This window comes from Acinonyx jubatus, chromosome C1, assembly GCF_027475565.1.
Source record: "Acinonyx jubatus isolate Ajub_Pintada_27869175 chromosome C1, VMU_Ajub_asm_v1.0, whole genome shotgun sequence".
NCBI classification, from domain to species: domain Eukaryota; kingdom Metazoa; phylum Chordata; class Mammalia; order Carnivora; family Felidae; genus Acinonyx; species Acinonyx jubatus.
In genome coordinates, this window is record NC_069381.1 from 6,042,171 (window position 1) to 6,056,185 (window position 14,015).

General features: G+C 42.7%; 1 protein-coding gene across 4 annotated transcripts in view; it reads right to left on the bottom strand.

Moving 5' to 3' along the window:
* The window catches only part of RERE (arginine-glutamic acid dipeptide repeats), a 418,258-nt gene that overhangs the window by 293,012 nt on the left and 111,231 nt on the right, over positions 1–14,015 (bottom strand). The window contains exon 1 of one of the 4 annotated variants that reach the window (XM_027060520.2): positions 7,374–7,816. The exons of the other annotated variants lie outside the window; for them this stretch is intronic. The gene's annotated coding sequence lies outside the window, so the exon portion shown is untranslated. Of the gene's footprint in view, positions 1–7,373; positions 7,817–14,015 lie in introns of those variants that run through there. 4 annotated transcript variants of the gene reach the window in all.

Genomic DNA, 14,015 nt, shown 5'->3' on the forward strand with positions numbered 1-14,015 from the left:
CTTTCCATTCAAAGATCAAAACGTAAATTGCTTATGTCCCTGACATACTTGAGAGTGAATACTAATTTATATACTTCTTTCCATGGACATCTAACATGTTTTTAAAAAACAAAAAAGGTGAACATCCCACGACTGAGTATTCCCTTACCTATTCAGTGTGCGAATTACGTTCTGCAGAAAGAGCACAGCCTATGAAAGAAGAGACTGCCTGGGCAGATGATCAAAGAAGAGGGGATAAATAAGGGGGGAATTAAAAAACAAAAGAAAGAATATATACACAGGTAAAAACTCTTCAACCTAACTTTCCTAATTATTAAAATATCCAGGGGCACTTGGGTGGCTCAGTCAGTTAAGCGTCTGACTTCAGCTCAGGTCATGATCTCACAGTTCACGAATTCAAGCCCCATGTCAGGCTCTGTACTGACAGCTCAGAGCCTGGAGCCTGCTTTGGATTCTGTGTCTCCCTCTCTCTCTGCCTTTCCTCTGCTTGCTCTCTGTCTCTGTCTCTCTCTCTCTCTCTCAAAAATAAAAAAACATTAAAAAAAATTTTTTTAAATATCCACACACACAAAAAAAGACAAAAGAATGAAATATCTAAAACCAAAACTAGAAAAATAATTGTTCAAAAGGTTCAAACTAGATATGTTTTTCTATGAAGTTTTAGTCAATTAATAAATAAATGTGTATGCCTTACCAGCCCTGTCACATATTTAAAATTCCTAGATAAATTCAAACTATTTTCCTCTGCTTTACATTTAATTTTTGCATTACTAAGCAAATAAATAATAGTATGTATGGTCAAAAAATTTAAGATTTAGTAATTTATGTCCTTCCAAAAGAATATTTACTAAATCTCTGTAAGAGAAAAAAAAAAAAAAGCCTTTATCCTGGGGAGTAGACTTGAGTATTGAAGGGCTTTTTTGTTGTTGTTGTATTTGTTGGTAATTCCAAAAACTACAGAAAGTTCTCTATGTAACGTTATATATGTGTAAGATATCAACTCAATATATTTAACACTTTAAAAACATTTAAAAAGACAGAAGGATAGTAAAACAACAAAACCATATGTTAAAGATAATCAAGAGCCGTTCTCCAATCTGGCTCCTAAGAGATCACATTAAAAAATTCTGGTTGGGGCACGTGGGTGGCTCGGTAGATTAAGCGACCGCTCAGGTCATGATTTCGAGGTTCCGGCGTTCAAGCCCGGTGTTGGGCTCTGTGCTGACAGCTCGGAGCCTGGATCCTGCTTCGGATGCTGTGTCTCCCTCTCTCTCTGCCCTTCCCCCCTCACGCTCTCTCTCTCTCTCTCTCTCTCTCAAACACTAAATAAACACTAAAAAAAATTCTTTTTTAATTCTGGTTATCTGCCTCTGTATATGAGCACTCTGGTTGTTTATGCAACACACAAGCTGCCCCAAATAAGAAATCCTGAAGGCAAAGCAAAAGGAAGGAAGTAATTTCAACTGGCATTTACGAAAGGCATACAAGTGAAGTCACTCCTGCTGCATGAGGTTCCAAACCAGCAGAGACTTGAATATACCACTGTTTCCAACCAGCTATTTTTAAATTATTAGTAGATAATCTGGTGAGCTTGCAGTAAATACAGCTGTGAACACAGCAGCACACACCATCTGGAGGCTTTTGACTTAAACAATCTTTCAGATGCACAGTATATTCACGCTATTTTGTTCCTTTGAAGCTCAGTCATATATAAACTGACCCTTTTTTTAAAACCACAACTACAAAAGCTCATTCAGTTTACGGAAAACAAGACAAGAGAAACAGATCTAACTGTTCAATTTTGGAACCAAGTGATTATTTCAAATCTTTGCTGGCATAAATACTTTAAATTTTGTAAAGAATTTCCCATACTTTAAAGAGTTTTTAACTCTTCCTAGGTACTTCTAACTAATCCTCTGAAATTAAGATGATTTCTACTTTCTAAAGTGATTCACATCCATTACCTCATTTTATCCCCAAACCTGAATACAACTGTCATATTAATCATCCTAAAACCCTACCTACAGAAAGCCATTGCCATTAACCTCTTTAAAACATCAACCAATGACTGTGATTAACCTGCGGCCTCTTCCAGCCACCTCTGGCACTTCCTTCTCTCACTGCCAAACCTCCACATTTTCTGAGCAAAGGCAAACTAGTTTCACTTCAACACTGGCCATCCTCTCTACCTCCTGGGCGTTCTGCTGTCACCAAACTGTCAAAGGTTCCACTGACTCCTGCATAGTTTTCTTGGTTCTCACTCTCTAGTCCAGGACCTAGAACACGCACGTGTCCTGTCACCACCCACTTAGAAGCGCTTTTCGTCTCTACCTTTCGGACCTCCTTCTCTCAAATTGTTCTTCCATTTCTTCCTCTTGCCAGCATGTTGGCTTTTCTTTTCTAATAACTATACGTACACGCATGACCTCAGCACTAGCTCCTACGTGAGATTCAGTGAGTGCTCTCCGGTTTGCATAAATACATCTCAAAGCCATGTGAGCCACATCTGTGGGGGAGAGGGCCAAGGAGGCCCTTTTACAAAGGTCACCTCTCATAGGATGAGAGTTGGTCAAATTAAGAACAGAGTCAGGGTTTGGCGTGGAATCCTGGCCTCCCCACGCACTAGCTGAGAGGCCTTGGTCAAACTGCTTAATCTCTCAACTTCAGCTACCTAGTATACACCTAAGAGGAATTTAAACCTGCGAAGACTAAATAATGTATGCAAAGACAGAACAATACTAAGGAAATGAAGTTATTATTCATAATTCCATCATCTAAAGATTAGCACTGTTATCATTTGGTCTATCTGTTTCTAACCTTTTTCCTTAACCTCTGTGAATATATTTGGCTGTGCACATAGTTTGGAATCACGATGCATAAACAGTTTGGCTTCTATGGCTTTCTACAGGGATTTACATTAAGGCTTCTTCATATCATGATGATGTTTTTTTAATTTTAGAAAGAGTGAGCAAGTGGGGGAGGGGGCGGGAGAAGAAGAAGGAGAGAGAGAGGGAGAAAGAGGGAAAGGGGGAGGGAGGGAGAGAGAAGGAGGGAGGGAGAGAGAAGGAGGGAGGGAGAGAGAAGGAAAGAGGGAGAGGGGGAGGGGGAGGGGAGGGAGAGGGGGAGAGGGGGAGGGAGAGGGGGAGAAGGGGAGGGAGAGGGAGAGAGGGGGAGGGTGGGGGAGGGTGGGGGAGGGAGGGAGAGAGGGGGAGGGTGGGGGAGGGAGGGAGGGAGGGAGGGAGGGAGGGAGGGGGGGAGAGAGAGAGAGAGAGAGAGATAGAGAGAGAGATCAATCTCAAGCAGGCTCCACTCTCAGGACCCTGGGGTCATGACCTGAGCCAAAATCAACAGTCGGATGCTCAACTAATGGTTGCATAATATTTCCTTTTATGAATGGGCATAAGTCAACATTCCTCTTCTACTGTTGAACACTTAAACTGACAAATCACAATCTTTAAAGTTTTTGCTGTCCCATTTTTTTTTCTTTACCAAAAAAAGTCTGTTCTGCCTTTATTCCACCTGCAAGCTAATAACACCATCTAGTTGTATGAGACACATTTTACCAAGAAAGAAAACTGGTGCTTTAAAGGGTGATGTTAAACTTCCCATATTCAGCTTCTAAAAATCACTACCATGACCAAAAGTTCTATCTTTGCACGGAATCCTCATGTTCCCTTTAATTTGTATTGTCTTCCTCCATTGGAATGTAAGTGCTCTAAGGGGCTTCGTTCTTTTTTGTTTAGCAACTAAAACAGTACCTAGAGCAGAATTAGTGCTCACTATATTAATTATTAGCTGTTATTATGTGCCAGGCATATTCCTAAGAATTTTGCACAACCCTCTGAAATAGACTGATCATTTTCCTCCTGGTCACAAAGAGGCTAAGTAACATATTATATAAGTCTCACAGTGAGTAAGCAGTAAAGTTAGGAACTGAACTCAGGCAGCCCAGCTATTAACCACCAAGCTGTACTTAAAAAATTGATTCATCAGACCAGCAGAGCTCCACGTATAGCGTTAAACATTGAGCACAACTACGCTTTTTCTGCGAATTAAATGCCAACATTATTGTTTTATTTCCATCACAAATATATATCAACTATATCAAGGATTTTTGAACAGATTTTAGAGGCACTTCTATGACCCTAATCACCATTAATAAATTTGGATTCAAAAAATATGGTCTAAAAAAAATGAATTTATGAATGAACTTTTGAAATAACCTGTTTAGATCTAGGACACTTCCATTTTTCCCTGGATTCGGCAGTTGCTGTTGTCAATCTAAATGTTTTCATTTCTTTTAATTAAAGAAAACATTTTCTACATAGGCTAACTGAAATTAGCATATTTTTTAGAAAATGCTGCACTCTCTTTCCTCATTCCAGGTAATTTTGAGAAGGACCCATTTCTCCAAAGGGTTAAAAAATACTTCCGCCTACGCCAACCTCCCTTCCCCAGCTCCGGCAGTCCTCCCAACAACACATCTCCTTGCTCCACTATCAGTAACTGGGGCTCTGGAAAAGGCTCTACGTATAAACAGATTTCAGTCCATTTTGTTTGTGGCTTTTGCTCCTTTTTAAGAAACACAGGGAACAGTCTTAGAAGCCTGTGATGGTGAGTATTTCCTCAAGACAGAGGCAGACAGTAAGGAGACCAGACTACTGAGAAAAAAAATGTGTCATGCACATGGAAATCTATTTTATGACCAGAAAAGGCTGGCTTTGTCACAGTCCTATATTCTAACACTCAAAGCTACTCAACCTGAAATAATTACCAATAACGTGGAGCCAAAAACTCATTTTAAAATTTAAAGGTGGTCACACGTGTCCCTGGACAGACATTTCTAAACCCTTCTATTAATTACCCAGTCCTTGGCCAAGCTGCTGTTAGTCAATGGCTCTCTCAGTCCTTTGGTTACAATGTAAGAAGAGGTAAGAGACAGGGAGAAACAGTTTAGCCATGTTATTACTGTTTTACAAACTAACCCCAGAATAGCAAATAAAAACCAGGTAGGGGTGGGTGGGTGTGGGGGGGGGGGGTGGTGGGTGGAGAAAGAGAGAGAGAGACAGAGTTTCAAATACTGGCTTCCTATGTTATTTTAAAATGGATGCTTCCACTGGCTACTCAGACTACACAATTGCAAACAAAACCCTCTGACCTTGGAAAAGAATAGTAAATGTCATACCTAGTAATAAATTACATGTTTTACCAATTTCCTCAAAACCAAAAATAGATCTCCAACAAGTGAACTATTTCATGAGTAAACAAAAGCCTGTCTTGTTCTATCATTTGCTTAAAAGCAAGCATAGTGGCAATGGGAGAGGGATTAAGGAACGCAGCCAGACAAGTCCATAAAACCTCCAGTGTAAGATAAAACCATCCTGAAGGGGCGGCCAATGATTTCTGACCTAACAGCTGTACACAGTTGCAGTAATTGAAACGAAAAGCTAGTCTGCATAATACACAGGCAATTCCCTGACCCTTACTGACAGGGTAACACTCTTCACCTCCCCCATACACAATGTAAACAATGAACTGGCACACAGCTGAAGTTACCTGAATCTGGAATATGTATACATTCAAGCATTTCAGAAATAATCACAACCACATGGACTGGAACGTATCCTATAGGAACACTGGCTATAAAAAAAAAAAAAAAAATACACACACAAAGGAAGTGGTACATACATTACGTCAGCTCTCGCCTCAATTCATAAATACAAAACCACAAAAAAACAAGACAAAAATTTAAATAGCCTCTTGCTGGAACCCTTCCTACAGTGAATGAATGTAGGTTAAGTCTCTAAATAAGTCACTGAACACTACATTGATGCATCGCCTTCAACAGCCAGGGGAAGGAAAAGTGTAACCTTAGTCAATTCTATCACGCAACCAGATCAAATAACATTTCCAGCGCCGCCTGCCAAGCGCCAGGGCCTGCCAGAGTACAATGAGCACTCAAGTGCTCCGGCCTGAAAACCACCTTTCACTGGTCCCAGAGATCTTTATAAAATACTTTAAACACTACTAAATTACAGAGTTGAAAAAAAACAAATACAAGCTTCTAACTGCTGCTCCCACACTATTGTGAAGCTTCTGTTAAGTCTCTAAAATGTCTGCCTTGTGTTATTTTATTAGGCAATGTAAATATTCAGAAAGGCAAGTGCCTCTTAGAGCTCAAATCTAACACATGCATAAAAATGTGGACTTGGTTGTGCATCTGGAAATAATTGCCCACAGATCAACAGGCTTACATGGGATTGTTCCCATCTGTAAGGTTTCAAATCATGTCTACTTTAAATGTGGAGTTCCTAGCCAGAAATACAGAGGAAGGGGAGGAAGGGAAGGAGGGGAAGGAGGGGAAGGAGGAGAAGGGGGGGAAGGAGGGGAAGGGGGGGAAGGAAGGGAGGGAGGGGGGGAAGGGAGGGAGGGAGGGAGGGAGGGAGGGAGGAAGGAAGGAAGGAAGGAAGGAAGGAAGGAAGGAAGGAAGGAAGAAGAAAAAAACCTCAATATAGTAATTTTGGCACAGAATATTATGGACTTTGTAAACTCTGTCTTGAAACGTTAATTCAGGGTCTCAATCTTAAAGCACACAAACACAATTTCAAAGGGAAAAATTAATTTCTGTTGACCCCCCACGTTAATTCACATACCATTTTTTTTTAATTTCCGTATGGCTGAGAGGAGGCCTCTGGCCAAACAATGCCCCAAGGAGAGCAGGCACACGTGCCCCAGGAAAGCCTAAAAACTGAGAGTTAGACAAAGTAACACAAGTCTCAGCAAACAGAAAGTGGTCAAGCAGGTCTCCCCAGAGCTTCCAAGAGAGCCAAGTAAACAAGGGGAAGGGGCGGGAAGCCAGCTCCTCAAACCGAAACAATTTTAACAATTTAAATTTAAAGCCATCTTTTTCAAAACTATCTCTGCATTTTAGCTAGTCTGGCAAAACGTTAGTGTTCTGGTCCCAGAAACAAACTGTATTTGTCACTTATGTAGCCCAAAATTATTTATAATCAGGTCCATCAAATTCATTATATTTTTACACTGAAAATTACTCCACAAGTTTCTCACCAGTGACTACTGGGTAACACTTTGCTCATCTTCAATAACACTTTCCTCACAGAAAAGACAAAAACATACACACACAGACACGTCTTTTTAAAATAGTGTTTTCTCTGCCCTAAATGGTGTTTCTCAATTGGTTTATTTAATTGGGATCTCTAGAGTTTCGGCGATTAAAAAAACCAGTAAGCCCAACAAAAATGACATGGGACACAGCAAATACCGATTCCTGATTCCTGGAAAGCCATCATCATTCTTAACACCGGAGTGGTTCATCTTTGCAGGGTTAGCTACAACACTCTCGGTACACCCACCTCCGAGAGCCCCTGTGCCCACACTTGTCCAACTTCCTGGCCCGCGACCCACGTCCCCCTTGCAGCACGAGGAGCTGGCCACTTGCCTGCGGCCGGTCTCGGCAGGAGCTGAGCCCGCAGGCCTCGTCCTCCTCCGGCGCAGGGCCCCCGCAAACTCAGGCCCGCGGGCAGGGGCGGGGCGGGCAGGGACTCGGGGCGTGAAATGCACTTGCTAAACAAAAGGAGGCCCAGGCGGTCTCAGGACAGCGCGGCACGGGCTCATTTCCCCCCAGCTTGGTGGCTCCGGGAGGTGGCCGCACGGGGCCCCGCCCGCGGCTGGGGGGATGCGGCCGCTGCTCCGGCTCGCGATCCTTCAGCCCTGGCGGCTGGGCCAACACTGCCACATGCCAGTGACCCAGACACCGGGAGAGAAAGAGCAGCCACCCCGCGGAGGCAGCGGCGGCGGCGACGGCGGCAGGAAAAACCCGAGCTGGATCCCGGACTGCTCCGCGCGCACCCTTGCCTGCTGCTGCCGTCGCGGGCGCGCGCACGCGCGCGCGCACACACACACACACACACACACACACACACACACACACACACGCGCGCCACCGACTGCAATTTTCTCTCCTTCCTAGCTTGGCCAGCCTCCCTTCTCCGCTCGTCCCCCGCCCCTCCCGACAGCCGGAACTGGGAGGCTGCGTGATGGATGGCAGCTCTTAATAGCGTGGTCAGCTAGAAAATGCATCTGCAAGCAAGATATTAAAGAGGCAGCGCATCCCCGTGAGTGATCAGCAGTTCACACATCCTAGAGCTGCCTCTGCTTCTGCCAGGAATATTAATGCCAACCACCTCTGACGTCTAACAAATGCAGATGAAATAACCAACAATCATAGGCATGCAGAACATTTGTTTCAAAGATGCACAGGAGAAAGAAGCATTGTTTGGTGTCAACATTTCTGACCCCAATTTTCCTTACAGGCTTTAGGAACTCTAAGTCATTTGTTTAAAACTCTCTTCTCTCCAATCCTTTTTCACCAAGAAAACAAAGTTCCCTCTGCTAGACAAGGCATTTCTTCAATTAGGCTTGACTGAAATCCACCTAATAAGGAAGCAAAACAAATGCATATTCTTGGCCATGTGGCCTTAAATAAACGTATAACCCACCCCAGATGCCTCATTAATTCCATTGTTATGTGCATCTAAACAGAATTACCCACTGTTAATTTCAAGTTAGTTTCCTCCCCACTCCTAATCTGGTAAACATACACCTTCCTTCTAAAATTTATTAACATTAAACTACATTTATGCTAGTTAATGGTCAAGACCATTTTTGTCTCAAATAAGACAGTCCATAGCAAATTCTTAAAAACACGTTCCCACAGCATATGAATTTAAAGTATTAAAAGTATTAAACTCACTGTCAACCCAAATTTGCAAGTTATAAGCTCAAAATTTAAAAGGATCTCTTTGGGTATCTTTAATAGTATACCTTTTGCCTTCCAGGCAAGTTTCACTGGAATCTGAAACAGCTTCCTAAAGGTTATTTGACTTTCCAAAGCCCAATAAAGTCACTGAATTATTAGGTACCTTCTTACCAATAGTCAGAGATTTAGACAAAATGGTAAGACCAAAGTCTCTCAAAGTGGGCAAGAGGAGACTGCATAGAGAGAACCCGGGGGTCCTGCCTTGCTGGCACAGATAACCAAAGTGATATGCCCATTTGCTATTTAAGTAAGCACCATTCTGTTGATTTCTCTTAAAGAAAAATCAAGTTATTCTACAGGAGACAGAAACAGCATCTAGAACCACTAACACCATCCACATACTGAGAGCAAGAACTGATGAAGCATGATGCCTCTACTGCCCTGAAAGGTGGCTGTGATCATACAAATCAGAGGTGGTCTACACAGCACAAGCGTGGCTCTACTGCAAGCCCCACTAAACACCCTCCATTCCTCACTGAGACCATGGGGGGGGGGGGGGGGCTGCGTATGAAAATCTGCTCCATAACCAAGGTGCTCTGAGATCATTCCATACATGTCAGCCATGAAATCGACCCTGAAGCCTAGCTACAAAAGCCACTCCTGTACTCAGACCCACTTCCAATTTTCTAACCAGCTAGATCTAGACACAAACAGGGCCTGGAGAGGGTTGTTTTTCCTATAGACCCTTTAAAAAACCGCTAGGTTACACCGAGCTGTAAAGGGCTGCTGAGAACAACCTGAATTCATACTGTACCTAGTCTGTCAGGGATTCTAAATGCTTTGACTGCACTTCATGATACTTTGATTCTTTTGTCCTTGTGTCGCACCCCCTCCCCGTCCCCCACCTCTCATTATGCCAGTCTTTCAAATTCCCCAAGGTACCACGATTTCTAGCACACACCATGACTGCTTCTTCCCAGTAGAGCATGAGATTCTCCCTGCTCCCCACCACAGACACACAGTTTAAAGCCTACTCCTCCTTCAAACCTCAGGTCAAACATCACTTTGCCAGAGAAGCTTCCCTTGAGGCCCTACTCTAGGTCAACTTCCTTTGTTCTAAGTTCCCGGAGAACCATGTTCCTCTCCTGAAGAGCACATCTCCGTTTCTAATTCATTGGTGTGATTTTCTGATTAATGTTCGCAGACTCCTCTAGACCGCAAGTTCCATTAGAGAAAGTTCTACATGTTTGCTCATTATCAAATACCGGAGTGTTGAGCATACAGATTTGTGGGATGAATAAGTGAACTGAGAGCAACAATCCTGTTTTACTCATTTTGCATATTCTCTGCATAGTTCTTGGCTCAAAGAAGCCTCTCACAGGTAAGTAGCATCTATACAATAAATAGTTCTTTTATTAACCTTGAAAAGTCTGGTAAAAGGAAGATTTTGATCCCTGCTTTATATAGAGAGATATAAATAATTGTGTCCGAGGTAACTCATTAAAACCATTGAGACCCTAACCAGGGTGCTATTTGAAAGGTACACTTTTTTTTTTTTTTAAAGAGTTAATGAGGTACAGAAGCCATCATTAATTTATTCAAGCCAAATTCTTTCCCTACTTATCTGGCATTTAAGAAAGAGGCAAACAGCAGTGGGTATGCTGGATACATTACTCAATCTCATATACAGACAGCAACATAAACAGAATGTAAAAATGTGAAAGCACACAGTACCCTGGTTTGTCTTCGATGCTTCTCTGACGCAGAAGCAAAATTCTGCTGGGGCAGCGAGATAATCCTCACCTCTCTTTTCACGCTGAACTTCTCTTTCTTTTCATTTTTTTTTTCTCTCTCTAAAAGACCTGACATGAAAGCCTTCCTAGGAGTTCTTTTGACCTGAGGACTGCCAGTCAGTGACAGAACGTGACAAAATCACCCTCTCCAACTCCTCAAACAAGTATTCATTTTAAACCCTCTTATAAATTAGGAGATCTATAGATGAAAAATGGGAGTTACTACAGTAAGAATAACAATTTCTCACAAGTTGTGCATAGAAGCACGTGAAAAGGTGCAAGAAAGAATGTGTGAGATGAATTAAAAATATTAGATATACCCCACCCTCATCTCCAAATTAATCCTCATTGTTATTCTCAACATTCCACACGGCCCTTCTTGGTTCCCACAGGATTTCGCCCTGGCCTTCTCTTTTTTGTTCCTTTTGTGCTGAGTTCCGTTCCATGTAAATTCCAGCTCCATGTTTTAGAACACCCTGCATTTATCAAAACAACCCTGTCAAGTTGAGTACCATTAACAGATAATGAGAGGAGACAACAGATGTGGTTAGAAGCAAAGCACTCCATATTCTACAGGCCTCAGCATGCAGCCAAGTGAGCTGACATCTGACTTTACCCTAACAGTTATAATTAAATAGAAAGTCTAGTTAAACTAACATTAAAGCCATGACCGGAACGGTACACAGGGGAAATGTAAAGTATGACCTTGGCACCAGCTGAACAGGGCCCAGGCTACTCCTGACCCTGAACTTCCAACAACTATACTCCATTTACTCTTTCTGCCACTCTGTTTCTGTCACAGCCACCAAGACTCTGGGCCACCTCTTCTAAAGAAAGTGGTTTGGGACTACTCCCCAAGACCACCAAAAGGAGACGGAGACTGCAATTTTTACATGAAAGTTTAAAGGTAACATTCATCTAACAAAAACTATGAGATCTGCCTAGATTCTATCAAGTCAACATGCGTTTCTACAGCATTATCTAGTAATATCATTCACATCAAATAATTTAGCTCACCCCAGTGTCAAAATGTCAAAAAAAAAAAAAAAAGTCAATCAAGCAAACACTGAGTGACTCAAGGGTTAGTTGAGTATGGTTAGTTTTGTTTGCAGAGTGTCCTAGGACAGGTAGGTTTGTATTACTGTACAGAATATAAAGTTATAATTTCAAGCAAACCATCTCCTTCTTTTCCTTTTCCAAGTCACAAAGTGGCACCACCTAACAAAATCTCTAGAGTTAAAACACACACACACACACACACACACACAGTTCTTTTTGAAGCTTTTTTGAATGTTTTTTTTTATTTTTTTTAATTTTTTTTTTTTTACATTTATTTATTTTTGAGACAGAGAGAGACAGAGCATGAACAGGGGAGGGGCGGGGGGGGGGGGGGGGACACAGAATGGGAAGCAGGCTCTGAGCCATCAGCCCAGAGCCTGACGCGGGGCTCGAACTCACGGACCGCAAGATCGTGACCTGAGCTGAAGTCAGACACTTAACCGACTGAGCCACCCAGGCTCCCCTTCGAATGTTTTTAAATTATTAGAGTAATACATGTTCCTCCAGGAAATCCAAACAATTCCATTCAACAAGCTGAAGCGAGGCTCTCCTTTACTACACATGGATACAAACACACACAAATACTTAAAAACACATACATTTATTTGTCTGGGGTTCATTCTATTTTTAATTCATGAAAATGAAATCTACCATCCATGCCACATAGCAACTTGCTTCTCTCACTTTACAGCAGACCACTTTTATAGCAGCACACAATTGCGCAGTGTGGGAGGGCCATAATTAACAGGTCCCTAATCGCTACAACAAACTTCGATATGCATCTTTTTGCATATATGTGAGTACTTCTATACTGAAGAACTCTCTAGTTCAATAAGTATGCAATTTTTATTATTTATTTTTATTTGTTTTAATGTTTATTTTCGAGAGGAGAGAGAAACAGGGCACGAGCAGGTGAGGGGCAGAGAGAGGGGGAGACACAAACTCCGAAGCAGGCTCCAGGCTCTGAGCTGTCAGCACGAGCCTGACGTGGGGCTCGAACCCACCAACCATGAGATCACGCCCTGAGCCGGAGTCTGACGGTCAGTCAACTGACTGAGCCACACAGGCGCCCCAAGTATGCACTTTTTAGTTAAAGAGAATGAACCAACCTGCCCTCCAAAAAACCGGACCAATTGATACTCTTCCCAACAACAGCCGTTTCCATACCGGCATTTCTGGTGGTTTGAGTTTGACATTACACACTCCCCCGGGTCTATCTTTCTCTATCCATTCTCTATTTCTTTCCATGACTCCTCCTAACTATAGGTAGTTAATATCTAGCCTCTTCTTTTTATTTTTTAAGTTTATTTATTTATTTTGAGACAGGGGGAGGGGGAGGGGGAGGGGGAGGGGGAGGGGGAGGGGGAGGGGGAGGGGGAGGGGGAGGGGGAGGGGGAGGGGGAGAGGGAGAGGGAGAGGGAGAGGGAGAGGGAGAGGGAGAGGGAGAGGGAGAGGGAGAGGGAGAATCCCAAGCAGGCTCCACACTACCAGCGTGGAGCCGAATGTGGGGCTCCAACGCATGAACCATGAGATCACAACCTAAGCCAAAATCAAGAGTCAGATGCTTAACCAACTGAGCCACCCCGGCGCCCCAATGTCTACCCTCTTCTTAATCACACTCTGGCATCTCTCATGAGCGAAAAGATGTACTCTCAAGCTGTTTTTGTGTTACTGACTGCAAAATTTTATTTTTCCAGCCCTGGGCTTGCTTCTTAGCAACAGGTCCACATTTCAAATGCTCTCTGGGTTCCACCACACACTTTCAAATCATACTAAACCAAATCAAAATGTTCTTTCCCACAAGTCCTGGTTTCCCAACAAAATCCTTACTTCACAAGTACTCTCATTGCCCTGGTTAAGCATTAATAGCATGCCCTTTTTTCTTTTTTTTTTTTAATTTTTTTTTTAATGTTTATTTATTTTTGAGACAGAGAGAGACAGAGCATGAACGAGGGAGAGTCAGAGAGAGAGGGAGACACAGAATCTGAAGCAGGCTCCAGTCTCTGAGCTGTCAGCACAGAGCCCGACGCGGGGCTCGAACTCATGGACTGTGAGATCATGACCTGAGCTGAAGTCGGACGCTTAACCGACTGAGCCACCCAGGCGCCCCCCCACTTTTTTCTTTTTTTTTAAAGGAAATTATGATTTATATTCTGAAATGCATGTGATATCAGAATTAGTACATTGAACATAAAATACCTGTCAGTTTTTAGCACTACTGAATAACACACTATTTTAATAACAGGTAACTATTGGGGCACATGGCTCAGTCAGTGAAGCGTGCAACTACGTTGGGTGTAGAGACTGCTTTAAAAACCAAAATCTTGAAAAAAAACTGCAATAATAAAAAAATAATAGGTAACTATCATCTAACCCAGAGTTTG